Here is a 17,108-nt window from a genome sequence, read left to right as displayed (position 1 = left end):
CTCCCCACTAGCGAAGTCAAGGAAAACACCTTTCTTGGCACAAATAAGGTACAGGGGCCCGCAGTTTCCTTCACACAGGTGCTATTTCCAACCTTCCGACTGACTGCCGTACTTCGGCCAGCATGGTGTAGTGGCTAAGAGTGGTGGTCTCTGAAGAACCAGGTTTGATTCCCAGCTCCTCCACATGAGCAGCAGAGGCTAATCTGGAGAACCGGGTTGGTTTCCCCACTCCTCCACATGAAGCCAGCTGGGTGACCTTGGGCTAGTCACAGCTCACTTAGAGCTCTCTCAGTCCCACCCACCACACAGGGCAACTGTTGTGGGGAGGGGAAGGTGACTGTAAGCCAGTTTGATTCTTAGGGGAGGGGCTGTGGCTCAGTAGTAGAGCATCCACTTGGCCTGCAGAAGGTCCCATGTTCCATCCCCGACATCTCCAGTTAAAGGGACCAGGCAAGTCGGTGATGTGAAAGACCTCTACCTGAGACCCTGGAGAGCTGCTGCCGGTCTGAGTAGACAATACTGACTTTGATGAGCCAAGGGTCTGATTCAGTAGAAGGCAGCTTCATGTGTTCATGTGTTCCTTAAGTGGCGGAGAAAGTAGGCATATAAAAACCAAGTCTTCTTCTTCGTTCCCTTCTGCTTCCGACTCGACTCGTGCTTCTCCCTCTCAATGCTAATGTGTTCCTTCATCGTTTCTTTCCGCTTCTTTCTCCGTTGTTTCCCCTTTCATTCTTTCCTGGCTCTCTCCCTCTTTCCTACAGCTCCTCTCCCCATTGTCTCCTGTCACTGGGCCTTTATCTCCTGATACTACCACAGCTCTCCTCTTCCCAGGCTGCTTTCTCATGCCCGGTTAGGGCCCTCCAAGCAACCCTGCAGCCATGCCCCAAAGGATGGGGCGAAGCTGCAGCCAGAGCATGGCATGGGCTGTGCCCTGCTTTCCAGCTGCTGCCACTGGAGACACCTGCATTTCACCCACTCCTGTTAACCCTCAGATTGCCAGGCTGGGTGGCGGCTGAAGGTTTCCCATTACCCCTTTGGCATTCCCCCCACACACACACACAACAGCCCTTCAGGGCTGACTCCCTCCCCAGCATCTGACAAGCAGAAGCATTCTGCCTCTGAACTCAAAGGCACCATTTGTCTGTCAAGACCAACAGCTAACAACAGACCAATCCCCCATGAATCTGTCCAGACACTTTAAATCCTTTTAAGCGAGGGTTGCCAACCTCCAGGTACTAGCTGGAGATCTCCTGCTATTACAACTGATCTCCAGCTGACAAGAGATCAGTTCCACTGGAGAAAATGGCCGCTTTGGCAATTGGACCCTATGGCATTGAAGTCCCTCGCCTCTTCAAACCCCGCCCCCAAAATCTCCAGGTATTTCCCCACCCCAAGCTGGCAACCCTACCCATGGCCCTTACCATGTCTGGTAGCTGTGAGTTCCACAAGCCCAGTACGCTTTGTGCACAGTAACCTCCTTTGTGTCTGTCTTGAATCAACAGCCAGTTTCATAGGGTGACCTCAAGTTCTAAGGCAGAGATCCCCAACCTTTCTGAGCCTGCGGGCACCTTTGAAATTTGGGAACAGCATGGTGGGCACAACCACAAAATGACAGCTTAGCTTCAGTTACGCAGTGAAGATCCTTGCGCTATGGTGGCAGTTGCCCGCCAAGCAACGTAAAACATCCGTCAAATCTCAAATGGCCAGTCAGAGGTCTTGCTGGGCAAAAGCCGCACCCATTTTCTTACAACACTTGGTGGGCTCCAGGAAAAGTGTCAGTGGGTGGTAGGGTTGCCAGGTCCCTCCTTGCCACCGGTGGGAGTTTTGGGGGCAGAGCCTGAGGAGGACGGGGTTTGGAGAGGGACTTCAATGCCATAGAGTCCAATGGCTAAAGCAACCATTTTCTCCAGATGAACTGACCTCTACCGGCTGGAGATCAGTTGTAATAGCAGATCTCCAGCTAGTACCTGGAGGTTGGCAACCCTACAACAGCAACCCCTCTACGCCAACATTAAGTCTTTGAAGAGAGCTCCCAAGGCCATACCCAGCACAGGGTGGTGTTCACTGTAGGGTTGCCAGGTCCCTCTTCGCCACCGGTGGGAGGTTTTGGGGATGGAGCCTGAGGTGGGCAGGATTTGGGGAGGGGAGGGACTTCAATGCCATAGAGTCCAATGGCCAAAGCGGCCCTTTTCTCCAGGGGAACGGATCTCTATCGGCTAGAGATCAGTTGTAATAGCAGATCTCCAGCTAGTATCTGGAGGTTGGCAACCCGAGTTCACTGGCATGGGCCAAACTGCTCCTCGGCCCTGAATGCAAACATCTGGAGGATGCAAAAAGAAAACTTGTTGGGTTTTTTTTGGGGGGGGGCTTTTCGCCTCCTCCCATCTGTCACGCACGAAGGCGGCGCGCCCCGCGCGGCTCTCTTTCCCCGGGCGGGCAGGCAGGCAGGCGGGCGAGCGCGCGTGTCTTCGGCGCCCGGGGAGGTGGCGGCGGGCAGACCGGCCGGGCGGAGCCGAGGCCGCCCCGTTCGGGGCCGGGAAGCTCCGGCGCGGGCGGAGGGGCAGGAGGGCCGCGGCCGGCGGAAAGCCAGGAGCCCCTCCGGAGCCGCCTCGCGGAAAGCCTGCAAAACAGCCGCCGCCGCGCTCCCCTCGCCAAGCCTCGCTGCGCTTTGGCGCGCCGGTGTTGCAAACCCCCTTGCGCCACAATTATCCCCCCTCCAAGTGGCTCATGCGCGCCCCACACATGCACTGCCCCCTTCCTTCCCCTCTCTCGCTGAATTGCCCCCCATGCTTCCCCCCCCACCCCCGAACGAGAAAGCTCCGGCGGCGGCCGCGCCGCGCGCGCTCCTGCCTCCCCCTCCAGCCTCTGGTGCGCGCGCGCGCCCTCGCTCGCTCTCCCGAAAGAATCCCCGCGCCAGCTGCCTGGCTCCGGCCCCCGCCGCCCCCACCCCCTTCCCCCCCTCCCTCCCTCCCCCCCTCCTATAACTCAAAAGCTTGTCAGGCCGGTTCCAGACTGCTGGCGCCAGGCTGCTCTCCGGCAAGGGGGGGGAGGCAGCGCCGAGCGGGAGAAAAGCAGGCGAGGCAAAGCAGCCCCGCCGCAGGAGCGCACATCAAACCGGCCCTTTATCTCGCCGGAATGCTCCCCCCCCCCACCACCACCACCACCAGCAGCAGCCCTGCTTTGCACCACCGTTTCTAACCGGGATCTCTCTCTCCCCCTCCCTCCCTCCTCCCCCTAATGAAGGAGGCTGGGAAAGAAAGCAAGAACCGAAAAGAAGAATGCACAAAACATAACGGCGGGGGAAAGGCAGAGCAAAGCAGAAAAGGAGAAAACGCGCGATCTATTATTTATGGAGAGGGCGATCAATTATTTAACGCGCCGTCTCGGGGAAGGGGGGGGGGAGGGAAGGAGCGGAGCCCCGGGAACCAGAGAGGGGAAGGGTGGCGGTGGGCGTTCTCTCTACAGCGAGGGTGCTGCGGGGGGGGTGCAAGGGAAACCGGGTTGCTTCCTAGGGATGCCAACCTCCAGGTTGGGCCTTCCGGAAGTATGAGGGATCTCCAGGCCAGGGAGAGCCGTTCCCCTGGAGCAAAGGGCAGCTTTGCTAGGTAGATTGTATGGCACCCCATCTCCGCAGAGCTCCATCCTCTCCCCAAATGCTGCCCTCTCTGGGCTTCTGGAATTTCCCAATCTGGAGTTTGCAATCCCAAACCAGGCCGGTGGCACCTTAAAGACTAAAAAAATTTCTGGCAGGGTATGAGCTTTCGTGAGCCACAGCTCACTTCTTCAGATTTTGTTAGTCTTTAAGGTGCTACTGGACTCCTGCTCTTTTCTTATTGCTAGTAACAGACTAACACAGCTACCCTGGAGAGCCAGTGTGGCATAGAGATTCACAGTGGTTGTTTGGAGCGGTGGACTCTGATCTGGAGAACCGGGTTTGATTCCCCATTCCTCTACATGAGCGGTGGACGCTATCTGGTGAACAGGGTTGGTTTCCCCACTCCTACACATGAAGCCAGCTGGGTGACCTTGGGCTAGTCACAGCTCTCTCAGCCCCACCTACCTCACAGGGTGTCTGTTGTGGGGAGGGGACGGGAAGGTAATTGTAAGCCGGTTTGATTCTTCCTTAAGTGGTAGAGAATATTGACATATAAAAACCAACTCTTCTTCATGATTGAAACTAGGCTGGGCTGTTGTTGAGAGAAAAGCAGGGATGGCCGGTCCATTTAAATAGGGGGGCACCGCTCCTGGGGGCTCAGCCGGGAGCAAGTTGAGCCAAGGGGTCAAGGGCCTGGTCCATGGCAACCTTGGCAAAGGTGTTTCGCTCCCCCCATGGCCCAAGTATCTGTGAAGAGGTGGGCTGAGTTGAGCGGATTCTGCCAGGCTGCCAGCACCCCAAAGACCACTCAACTCCGCCTGCTCCAGGACTGTTTTCATAGTCTAATCTTGTTCTGAACAGATGGCTCCCCCTCCCCAAGGAAGAGCCGATCCCTTCTCCCTCACAGGGGTGTTCATACAACCATTTGGCCAAGCAGAAAAGCACCTATCGCACTTCCCATACCAGAGAGTCAAAAGGTTGGAATTCGACTGGAGTGGACTCGGATTCAAATCTCTATGGAGCTCACTTGGCGACCCTAGAGCCTCCTCTTTCCTATAACAACTGGGGCCTGCAGAGAGCCAAATATGCAGCCCACACAAACACACAGCACGGCTGAAATTTTTAATCTGGAAAAGATGCTTGGGTGGTGGGTGGGATGAGATCAGAGAAGGAGCAGAGGGGAGGGACTTTCTCCCCACCTGCTGTTTCCCCACTCTAAATTGCTCCCATGTGTCTCCCACCATCATGTTTCAAATCCGTGTGTGTGTGTGTGTGAGAGAGAGAGAGAGAGAGAGAGAGAGAGAGAGAGAGAGAGGATCGAGAAAAGGGTTCTATGGGGCCGGCTCCCCTTTCCAGAAACTGGTTGCCCCTCCCAAAGAGACGTTTCAGATTTGAAAATGGCAGTGTGGTTACTGTTAAGGCATCTTTGTCTACATTGGGTCCCCAACCTCCAGGCGGCAGCTGGAGATCTCCCGGAATTACAACTGATCTCCAGACAAGAGAGATCAGTTCCCGTGGAGAAAACAGCTGCTTTGGAGGGTGGACTCTGTGGAATTATACCTTTTTGAGGTAGACTCCACCCCCAAATCTCCAGGAATCTCCCAAGCGGGAATTGGCAACCCTTGCTCCCCAATGTGGCACCTGCCAAGTGTTTTTAGAATGCATGTGTGGCGGGTGGGGGGGGTTATGCCCAGCAGGGCTTCTGATTGGCTAGAAGGTTCAAAATAAAAATTCCGACAATTTGAAAATAAACTTTAATCATAACTGTTAGTTAAACATTAAACTTAGAATAATATTTGAATATATATATTTTATAATAGAGAACTTTTAATTGAAAATATTAATTTATTATGGGTTTATAACTTTGTTTCGCAGACCTTAATTTAGTTCTCGTGGACCCCTGGGGGTCCATGGACCCCTGGTTGGGAACCAGTGTTCTAGGGAGTGTTCAGGCTTGATTTGATCTAGAACCCATTTCTTTGTTTTTCTGGCAGTCCACAGTATCCATAAAACTCTCCTCCAACACCACGTTTCAAAGCAATCATCTTTCTTCCTGTCAGCTTTCTTTATTGTCCAATGTTCACATCCATACATAGTAATGGGGAAACTATGGCATGAATTAACTTGATCTTGTTCGCTAGCAACACATCCTTACACTTCAGAATCTTTTCTAGCTCCTTCATGGCTGCCCTTCCCGGTAATCTCCTGATTTTTTGGTTTCAGTCTCCCTTTTGGTTGATGATAGAACCAAGGAATAGAACATCTTTAACAACTTCAGTCTGGGAGACCTGGGTTCAAATCCCCACTCAGCCAGGAAGTTTACAAGGGGCAGTAATACACACTTAGTGTAACCCACCTACCAAGGTCATTGGAAGGACAAAAAAAGAGGGCAGAATCAAGTGTGCAGCCCTGAGTTCCTCAAAAGGAAGCGTCAGATCAATGATACATGGGAAAGTGTTAGCAAAACAATGCAATGAAGCAACTTCTGCAGGAGATGCCATATTCAGTTGCTATCAACATTCTCCTACCCTTCGGGTTCACCATAGGCAGAAGTTCTTAGTAATGAACACATGAAGCTGCCTCATACTAAATGAGACCCTTGGTCCATCAAACTCAGACTGGCAGCGGCTCTCCAGGGTCTCAGGCAGAGGTCTTTCAAATCACCTACTTGCCTAGTCCCAACTGGAGATGCCAGGGATTGAATTTGGGACCTTCTGCATGCCAAGCAGATGCCCTCCCCAAAACAGACTATTGGTCCATCAAAGTCCACATTGCCCACTTAGATTGGCAGTAGCTCTCCAGGGTCTCAGGTGGAGGTATTTCACATCACCTATTGCCAGCCAGATCATTTTAACTGGAGATGCCGGGGACTGAACCTAGGACCTTCTGCATGCCAAGCAGATGCTCTACCACTGAGCCACAGCCCCTCCTGTAATGGGTGATAGCAGACTCCTGAGGGGGGTGGAACTGCTGCAGCTGCTCTCTAGGATCTGAAGCAGAGAAAGCTATTTCTCAACCTTGGCCCGTTAGAACCTTTTTATGTGGAGGTGGTGGTGGTGGTGGTGGTGGTTGAACCTGGAATCTTCTGCAAGCAAAGCAGATGCTCTGCTGTAGAGCCATGACATCTCATGTGGTTTTTCCCTGAGCCTAATGACTGGTCTGTCTAGTCTGACTTCCAGTGGTTTGCCAAGCTCTCAGGCACAACAAGGCCTGTCCCTTCTACCTGAAAACATTGAGCTGGAGATACCAAGAATTGTACCTTGATGGAATGGATGATACGAACCATCTGAATCAAGGACAGTCAACTCAACTGTGTTTGTGTGTGCTGGGGAACCTTGGTCCAGTCACACACTCTCAGCCTAACCTGCTTCACAGGGTTGTCGTGAGGATAGGGCGGTGCAGAGGAGAACAATTTAAGCTGCTTTGGGTCGCCAGTTGAGGGGAAAGCCTGATATAAATGAAGTATATATAGTACTGAGTCGCACCATTATTTCCTCTGAATGGCAGCAGCTCTCTAAGAGCTCTCTAAGAACCAGTGTGGAGTAGTGTTTAGAGAGGCAGTCATCTGGGAGTCCCAGGTTCGAATCCCCACTTGTGCCAGGGAAGCTTGCTGGGTGACCTTGGGCCAGTCAGAAGAAGACAAAGAAGAAGAGTTGGTTTTTATATGCCGATTTTCTCTACCTTTTAAGGAGAATCAATCCGGCTTACAATCACCTTCCCTTCCTCTCCTCACAACAGACACCTTGTGAGGTAGGTGGGGCTGAGAGATTTTGGAGAGAATTGTGACTGGCCCAAGGTCATCCGGCAGGCTTCATGTATAGGAGTGGGGAAACCAACCCAGTTTACCCTATTAGAATCTGCTACTCCTATGGAGGAGTGGGAAATCAAATCCGGTTCTCCAAATTAGAGTCCACTGCTCTTAACCACCACACCAACCTGGCTCTCGTCACACACTCTCAGCCTAACCTACCTCACACGTTTGTTGTGAGGATAAAATGGAGACGAGGAAAATGATGTAAGCTGTTTTGGGTCGCCATTGGGGTATAAATTAAGGAGATAAAGAGAGTAAATAAATAAAGTTGCATTTGGGGTTCTTGTAGGTTATCCGGGCTGTGTGACCGTGGTCTTGGTATTTTCTTTCCTGACGTTTCACCAGCAGCTGTGGCCGGCATCTTCAGAGGAGTAACACTGAAGGACAGTGTCTCTGACCGTGAAAGCCCTCGACAATATTTTGCATTTGGGGGCTCTTCTCCATCCCAGCTATCTGATATCCTTCTAACTGGAGATACCAGGGAGTATACTTGTAACCTCCGGCATACAATGCAGGGGCTCCAGCATCGTGAAGTGGCTAAGAGCGGTGGTTTGGAACGGTGAACTCTGATCTGGAGAACCGGGTTTGATTCCCCACTCCTCCACATGAGCGGCGGAGGCTAATCTGGTGAACCGCGTTGGTTTCCCCACTCCTACACATGAAGCCAGCTGGGTGACCTTGGGCTAGTCACAGCTCATGGAGCTCTCTCAGCCTCACCTACCTCACAGGGTGTCTGTGGTGGGGAAGGGAAGCTGATTGTAAGCCGGTTTGATTCTTCCTTAAGTGGTATATAAAAACCAAAAACTCTCCTCCTCCTCCTTCTTGCATGAAACATAGCCCTTCTCCATGCTATTTTGCTGCATCAGATGGGAATGATACTGCAACCTCTGGTCATTACTTGCACAGGAGATAATGGCCACTGCAGATCTAAACACAACTGAAAGCCAGCACCTCTCAGCGACTGGGCCGTTCACATAGTCCAGTGCTAGTTTTCACGCGTACTGACAGAGTATGGTGGGCGCTGTTACAAAATGGCTGCTGCAGGAGGTGGAACCAGCCACAAAATGGCTGATGCAGCTTACCTTCTGTCACACAGTGAGGATCCCTGTGTTGTAGAGCAGGTTCGGCCAAATCAACATTTAAAAATAATCTGCACAGCTGATCAGAAGCCTTTCTGGAGAGAAGCCCCATCTGGCCACGGCCACTTTCTAAAAACACTTGGTGGGCACCAGGAAAGGTGCCAGCAAATGCCATGGAGCCCACAAGCACTACGCTGGGGGGCCCTGACACAGAAGTTAACACAAATGTTCTGTTAGCAGTAGCTCTTCCAGGGGGGACCCCAATTAATGTCCATCCCATCCCCCTGCTTCTTTTTTCCTGGCCTCCACATGATTCACTCTTAAACATTTCCTGTGATTTGCTTCACAACACAACTTCATAAAGTCTAAAAACTCTTGATCAAGGCCATATTCTTCGAAATATCACACACACACACACACACACACACTCCAGATCTTTATAAGTAGCCTTGCAATGTTTGAGCTTCTAGATCAAAGCAGGGCTCCTTTACCAGTGAATTGTGATACATTTCACCAACCCTGAGATGCTGGACGATGGAGATGCCCACCTTTGCAAGACCTATTTCTCTGCCTTCAGGCTAAGTAAGAGACGTCCTTGAATGACACTTTCCAGAGTTTCTCTGATAATCCAGGTTAGGCTGTCCACCCACTTCCTCCTCCCAAACCAATTTGCTAACTTGGGTGAGAAAGATACCACCGGAGAGCTAAAAGGGAGGGGAAGATTAGGTTGAATTTGGGGGACTTGCATTTTTCCATGTAGGTCAGAACCCTCCTCCCACCATACCTCTTTCCCATAGGAAATTCACAGCCCTGCCTCCTGCTGTTTAGGGAGTCATCATTGCCATCCTGACATCAACAGCCATTGATCCATTCTTTTAATTTCAGACCTATTTGCATGTCTAGCAACCAACACCTCAGACCTATTTGCATATCTAGCAACCAAGGCATCTACAGTTAAGAGTAAGACAGCTTTAAGATATTTGAAAACAGAGGATCCAGAATAAACATGAACATATGGAAGTGGGCAACTACCAGCTCAGCTGAACCGTACTTATTCCGATCATTTAGTGTATATTTTCTTAGAATAATAAAAACTTGTGCTACTGATCATTCTTAAAGCACAGAAAATATGTAGCCTCTTACGTTTTGGCTCAAAGTATTCATTTAGCTGTATTATATAAAGATGATGACTGTCATCTAATTTGAGAAACATAGTTGATTAATTGCCTGCACCAATTAATTAACCAATTTAAACTGCATAAGTTGCATATGACTAACATACCGGTACTACTACTGAAGCATATTTCGCCAGTTTTTAGTTATGCTCGCGACACTGCAGAAGAGATAGCCTTTCATGTATATGAGAGGAGAGAGCAAATGTCCCTTCAAAGATTATAGTGGAAGAAGCATTCTCACACGTGTAAGAAAAGAGGAATGGCTGTTAAGATGATATTGGAAGAGGTGTTCCCTCATGTTTGTGAGAAAGAGGGGATGTCTCTTCTAAGAAGCTATTGAAAGAAGCATCTGCATGTAAGGGTGCCGCCTCCTTTGTGGTACTGGAAGAAACATTCTTCATGATTGTAGGATAAGGGGGAATGCCTCCCCCAGTATATTATTGGAAAATGCATTCCCAAATGTGAAGGAGAAGGGGACTGCCTCATCTAAAATGATGCTGGATTATTATTATTATTATTATTATTATTATTATTATTATTATTATTATTATTATTATTATTATTGCTTTCAAGTCCCATATGACTTATGGCTACCATGTAGGGTTTTCAAGGCAAGAGATGCTGGGAGGTGGTTTGTAATTGCCTGCCTCCGCGTCATGCCCCCGGTATTCCTTGGAGGTCTCCCATCCAAATACTTGCCAGGGTCAAGGCTGAGAGTGAGTGACTGGCCCAAGGTCACCCAGTAAGCTTCCATGGCACAAGTGGGGATTCAAACCTGTATTGCCCAGGTCCTAGTCCAACACCTTAACCACTACACCATGTTGGATACCCACTGTTTTGGTAAGTACTTTATTAGTTTGTTTTATTTACCACATTTATACCCCTCCATTCTCCCCACAGGGAACCAAAAGCAGCTTACGGTATCCTCACAACAGCCCTGTGAGGTAGGTGAGAGTGGTTGGACCCTAGCAAGCTGCCAGGGCAGAGAGAGGGGATTCGAATTTGGGTTTCCCAAATCCTAGTCAAACAGGCTAACCACTACACCACACCGTCTCTAATTACTAATAATATCTTATCAATCTAGGGTTTCCAGTTCCAGGTTGGGAAACTCCTGGAGATTTGGGGGTGAAGCCTGGGAAGGACAGGGACCTCCGCAGGGTACAAGGCCATAGAGTCCACCCTCCAAAGCATCCATGTTCCCCAGGGGAACTGATCTCTGTAGTCTGGAGATCCCCCAGGTCCCACCTGGAGGCTGGCATCCCTATAGCAATCTGCTGCCCAGTTACTCGCAATCACCTTGTAGATGCCCCAAAAGTTTTTAATCAATTAACCCCACCCATTAATTGGCTAAACATAGCAGCCCTAATAAAACATTGCAGTTGTACTCTGGTTTTCTTTGCTTTAATCACGGGTGATGAAATCCCTTTTTCACTCCTTTGCTGTTCTTTTCAATAACAAAAGGTTTAATCGTCTTAGCCCAGTCTGGGGAGAGAGAGGGAGGGAGAATGAGGACCACAATATCCCAAGCAAAGGCAACCCAACCATATGGTAAGATGGGGAAAGAGATCTGGGGCATCACTAAAGGCCAGCAGCATAGAAGAGTCTACCCCTGATCTGCTTTGAAGCTCACACTCATAACTGGGATGGCACCAGAGAAGTTCCCAGTAGACTGGGCCTCTTTTACATGGTAGGGTGGGAGAAGAGTTCTGGCTTGGCTTTTCTACATTCTGGTCCTTTATTATTCCAGAACCACTGGTTTGAGTCCAGTAGCGCCTTAGAGACCAACCAGTGTAGTGTAGTGGTTAAGAGCGGTGGTTTGGAGCGGTGGACTTTAATCCGGAGAACCGGGTTTGATTCCCCACTCCTCCACATGAGCGGCGGATGCTAATCTGGAGAACTGGATTGGTTTCCCCACTCCTACACATGAAGCCAGCTGGGTGACCTTGGGCTAGTCACAGCTCTCTCAGCCCCACCTACCTCATACGGTGTCTGTTGTGCAGAGGGGAAGGGAAGGTGATTGTAAGCCAGTTTGATTCTCCCTTAAGTGGTAGAGAAAGGCAGCATATAAAAACCAACTTCTTCTTTTGAGGGTCTTTTACTCTCAAAACCTTCTACCCAAAACCCTTGTTGTTCTCTAAGTTGCTACTGGACTCAAATCCCGCTGTTCCACTGCACGCCAACACGGCTACCCTCGGAAACTATTCCAGCACTGCTCTCTGCGTCTGTTTCCACGTGGGGATTTTTCCACGTACAGAAAGGGAGAAGCGGCTTTGTTAAAGGGGAAGGTCAACGTGCCGTTTCTGCTCATTCCAAGTGTGACTCGTAGTGTTCCATCCTGAGGTTTTCCCCTTTAAGCCACAGAAAAAATAAATCTATTTTAGCCTAGCTGAAAAGGTGAGTGTGTACGTGGACATTCCCTCTCTTGCCACTGCAGGAGGGTGGATGGAACTTTCCCCCGCTTTCCAAATGGTATTTTGGTTCTCCTTAAATCCCGTTTCAGTGGAAGACTTTCTTAAACCAGCTCCAGAATTGGTTCCTGTGCCGTTTGCTGCAGCATTCATTTCCTTCAATTAATTTGTATCCCCCCACACACAGAGACAGACTTGCACAAGGACACACACACACTGCTCTGTAAAGAGCCTTCCCCTGTGGCAAGATACTCCCTCCCTCACCTGCCTTTGAAGGGTAAGATTAGATTTGTGGCTCAAGGGAGGAGGCAACTAGCATTTATGGGGTGAACACTTGGGTGTGGGTGGGAGTGTATGCGTTTTTTGCAAGCATCCCCTGAACACTCACAAAGGCTCTCGAGTGTTTGGCAGGAAGCGTTGCAAATTTGCAAGTGCTTTTGCATCAAGCACAGGAGGTGCTGGCCACGACCTACCTGGAAACGCCATCCTGGAAATCCTAAAGAAGGGACTTGCGGGCTATAAATGGCCACGGTCTGTTTCATAGCAAAGGCTGAACCCACAATTCTAAATCCGATTTATATGTTGCCTAAAGCACTCTTCGCAAATGTTTTGGCCAGCGATCACAGACTAGGGTGGAAACCCCTGCTAATCCTTGCAAGAGTTACAGAACAATTCACTACCTTCCATTCCCACATTAGGTAGGTTTCAGAGGGTAGCCGTAGAACAGATAGATTTGAGTCCAGTTACAGTAGCACCTAAGAAGCCAGTCTCGAAGGTGCTACTGGACTTGAATCTAACATTAGGTAGGGTAAACATGGTTTTGCCCACGGAGCTGAACCCATTCTCAGCTGCATGATATCCTTGGCTGGAATCAAGTGTTTGTTCCATTGGCACCTTATATTTTTAGATGCAGATGAAAATCCTCAGTGTTGTATTGCACTTTTAGACATGAGCTGTGCTGAGGGAACCTCTCAGAAAGAAGAAGAGGAAGAGGAAGAAGAAGAGTTGCTTTTTATATGCTGACTTTCTCTACCAAGGAAGAATCAAACCGGCTTCTCTTCCCTTCCCCTCCCCACAACAGACACCCTGTGAGGTAGGTGGGGCTGAGTTTGGAGAGAACTGTGACTAGCCCAAGATCACCCAGCAGGCTTCATGTGTAGGAGTGGGAAATCAAACCCGATTCTCCAGATTGGAGTCCACCGCTCCAAACCACTGCTCTTAACCACTGCACCACGCTGGCTCTCAGTTGTTCACGCACCAAAGCAGTTTGCACCAGAGCAGTCCAGCTACTGTGAAGGAAGGGAAGTTTGTCTGTTTGGATGGAATTAAAACCTCACACAGAGTCAAACTAGAGGTAACAGCATCCTCATGACCACCACAGGGATGCCTCTGCCATTTTAAAAATCCCGCGAGCGTCTGATCCTGATTGGGCCTGCAGCACGGTGCTCTTGTCCCCCCCCCTCCAGTGTGTTACCAAGTGCTGAATTGCCCCCCACAGGTGTTTCAGCACTTTAAAAGATGACTGGGGGGATATGAGCACCCTCGCAGCACTTTCAAAGGACTTTCAAACAGTGACGGCATCCTCACAACCGCCATGAGGGTGCCATCTCATCTAGAAGCAGCCTGAGGATTGGGAAAAGATCCCAAGAGTTCAGGAATCTAGGGACAAAGAGTAGGCAGCCAAGGAGGCCTCACTTCTAAAAGGATGTGGGCAGAATGGAGCGGGTGCTGAGGAGAGCGACCAGGGTGATCAGGGGCCTGGAGACCAAGCCCTACAAGGAAAGGCCGAGGGAGTTGGGAATGTTTACTCTGGAGAAGAGGAGGCTGAGGGGGGACAGGATTGCTCTCTGAAGGGCTGGCACTTAGGGGAAGGCAGGGAGCGGTTCCTGTTGGCAGCAGAGGATAGGACTCGCAATAATGGGTTTAAATTGCGAGCAGAAAGGTGCTGGCTGGATATTAGGAAAAAGATTTGTACAGTAAGAGTTGTTCGCCAGTGGAATCAGCTACCTCGGGAGGTTGTGTGCTCCCCTTCATTGGCAATCTTTAAGCCAGGGATGGGGAACCTCAGGCCCGGGGGCCGTATGCGGCCCCCGAGGATATTTTTGTGGCCCTCGGGATCTCCGGGGCCCTGCCGCGGAGGCGCGGTGCAGGGCAGCCCTCACTGAGGGTGTTCCTGGGGCCATGGCTTGCAGGGGCGCTGCGGCGCCCTTTGGACCTCCTCTCGCTGACTGATGGCTGTTGGTCGGCGAGAGGAGGGGGAGGGACGCTTCCCCCAAGGCTGCCCCATATAGCTGCCACATTCAGGAACGCCGGGGCACACTGTAAGCCCCTCTCACTGCCTGTCAGCTGTTGAGCAGCAAGGGGGGGGGGAAGAGGCCCGCAGCTCCCAGCGTCAGAGCATGCGCGCAGGAGCCGATCGGGCTTCGGGGGGGCTTTTGTGGACTCTGAGGGGGAGGGCATGGAGCCTGGGGCCAGGTCTCGTGGGGCCGGAGGGTGTGTGTGGGGGGGGGAAAGGCTTTTCTCTCTCCCTCTCTTTCTGTCTCTTTGTTTGTCTGTCTCCCTCCATCCTTTTCTTTCTCCCCCTCTTTCCATTTCTTTCTCCCTCTCTCCCTTTTCCTCTTTCTCTGTTTTCCTTCCTTCCTCCCTCCCTCCCTTCCTCCCTTCCTCCCTTTCTGATTGACTGCAGGCTGCGCCCCCCCTGGTGCCTCATTTGCTCGGGCCCACCGCTGGCTGCCCTCCCGCCTGGGAGGGAGGAGGACCGGGAGAGTGGGGGCGCCCTCCAGGCCTTCTCTGCATGGCCTCCCCTGCGGTTGCCAACCTCCAGGTGGTGGCTGGAGACCTGGCAACCCTAGCCTCTCCCCCCCCACCGGGAGATCTACACCTGGTATGGCCCCCGAATGATGTTATAAATGTGCAAATGGCCCTTGGCAAGAAAAAGGTTCCCCACCCCTACTTTAAGCAGAGGCTGGACAAGCACTTGACAGGGATGCTCTAAGCTGATCCTGCATTGAGCAGGGGGTTTGACTAGATGGCCTGGATGGCCCCTTCCAAGTTTGTGATTCTATGAAAAGCGCCAGGTAGTCGACAGACTGAGAAAAAGGAACTTGAAGAAAGTGTAAATGGAGAACAAGGCATGGGAGAAATTGCTGGGAGGGAATTGGGGCATGTAGGGAAGAATGTGCGCTGAAGACAGCTTTGCAGAGGGGGAGAGGAAGGGGGTTCATGCTGTGAGTGGGAGGGGCAGAGGGCTGCTAGGGAGGCAAAGAAGTAGGAACCTATAGGGAGGGGGCTGACAAAGGGATCCATCCTCAAGAGACCCAGGAGGTTATGTGGAGATGCGGAATTTAGCAAAGGAGGAGCCCAGGAGAGAGTCGGACTGGGGGCAGGGTTGCCAGGTCCCTCTTCGCCACCAGTGGGAGATTTTGGGGGCACAGCCTGAGGAGGGGAGGGTTTGGGGAGGGGAGGGACTTCAAGGCCATAGAGTCCAATGGCTAAAGGGGCCACTTTCTCCAGGGGAACTTATCTCTGTCGGCTGGAGATCAGTTGTAATAGCGGGAGATCTCCAGCTAGTACCTGGAGGTTGGCAACCCTATCAGCGGGGTATAAAACTATAGAGGCCACCCTCCAAAGCAGCCATTATCTTGAGATGAACCGATCTCTGTTGTGTGAAGATAGGGTTGGCAGCTCCCTCCACCGGCGGGAGATTTTTTGGGCAGAGCCTGAGTAGGGCGGAGTTTGGGGAGGGGAGGGACTTCAATGCCAAAGCGGCCATTTTCTCCAGATGAACGGATCACTATCGGCTGGAGATCGGTTGTAATAGCAGGAGATGTCCAGCTAGTACCTGGAGGTTGGCAACCCTAGCTGGGGAGGGAATGGGAAGCTGGATTAGGGCAGGAAAGAAGTTGGTAGGCAAAGGGAGGGCTGAAGGCTGGGAGAGACCACCAGGTTGCTGGAGGGCAATGAGGGCCAAAGAGCAGTGGAGGAAGAGAGACTGTTTTCACCAGTCAGTTGGAACTAACCCAACTGTTTGTTGGCTGTGGCTTTTACGGATGCCGTGGCATGCAAATGTACACATGCCATCCCAGGGTCCAATGATCCTTTCCCAATGATCCTTTCCTAGGGTTCAATGATCCTTTCCCAGCCATCTTACCAGAGATGAACACATGAAGCTGCCTTTTACTGAATCAGACCTTTGGCCCATCCAAGTCAGTACCGTCTACTCAGACCAGCAGTGGCTCTCCAGGGTCTCAGGCTGAGGTCTTTCACATCACCTGCTTGCCTAGTCCATTTAACTGGAGATGCCGGGGACTGAACCTGGGGCCTTCCGCATGCCAAGCAGATGCTCTGCCACTGAGCAACGGCCCCTCCCCTTAACAGAAGGTAGTGAGCAATCCTGACCTGGATGGTCCAGGTCATCTCAGAAACTAAGCAGGGTCGGTCCTGGCTAGTACTTGGATGGGAGTCCACCGAGGAAGTCCAGGGTTGCTATGCAGAGGCAGGCAATGGCTAACCACCTCTGAATGTCTCTTTCCTTGAAAACCCTACGGGGTCATCCGTAAGTTGGCTGCGACTTGATGGGACTTTACGCACACATACACACACACATACACACACACAAGTTTACATCGGGACCACAAAACGCTACGATCAGCAAAAGACAAAAGAGACCCCCTCACCTCTGCAGGAGTATATCGTATACCTTGCAGCTGTGGAGAAGTTTACATCGGGACCACAAAACGCAGCATACAAACAAGGATAAAAGAACATGAAAGATACTGCAGACTTGGCCAACCTGAGAAATCAGCAGTGGCTGAACATGGACTGACACAAACAGGTCACAGGGTCTTATTCCAAGACACTGAAAGACTGGACAATTCTACCAACTATTTTGTCAGATTGCACAGAGAAGCCATTGAAATTCATAAACATCAGCACAACTTTAACAGAAAAGAAGAGAGTTTAAGAATGAATAAGGCTTGGCTTCCTGCCCTGAAAAACCTCCAGACTAACAAAGGCTACAGTCAACAATAGCCATGCAGA

This window comes from Euleptes europaea, chromosome 14 (assembly GCF_029931775.1).
Source record: "Euleptes europaea isolate rEulEur1 chromosome 14, rEulEur1.hap1, whole genome shotgun sequence".
NCBI classification, from domain to species: domain Eukaryota; kingdom Metazoa; phylum Chordata; class Lepidosauria; order Squamata; family Sphaerodactylidae; genus Euleptes; species Euleptes europaea.
This window is presented reverse-complemented; position numbering follows the sequence as displayed.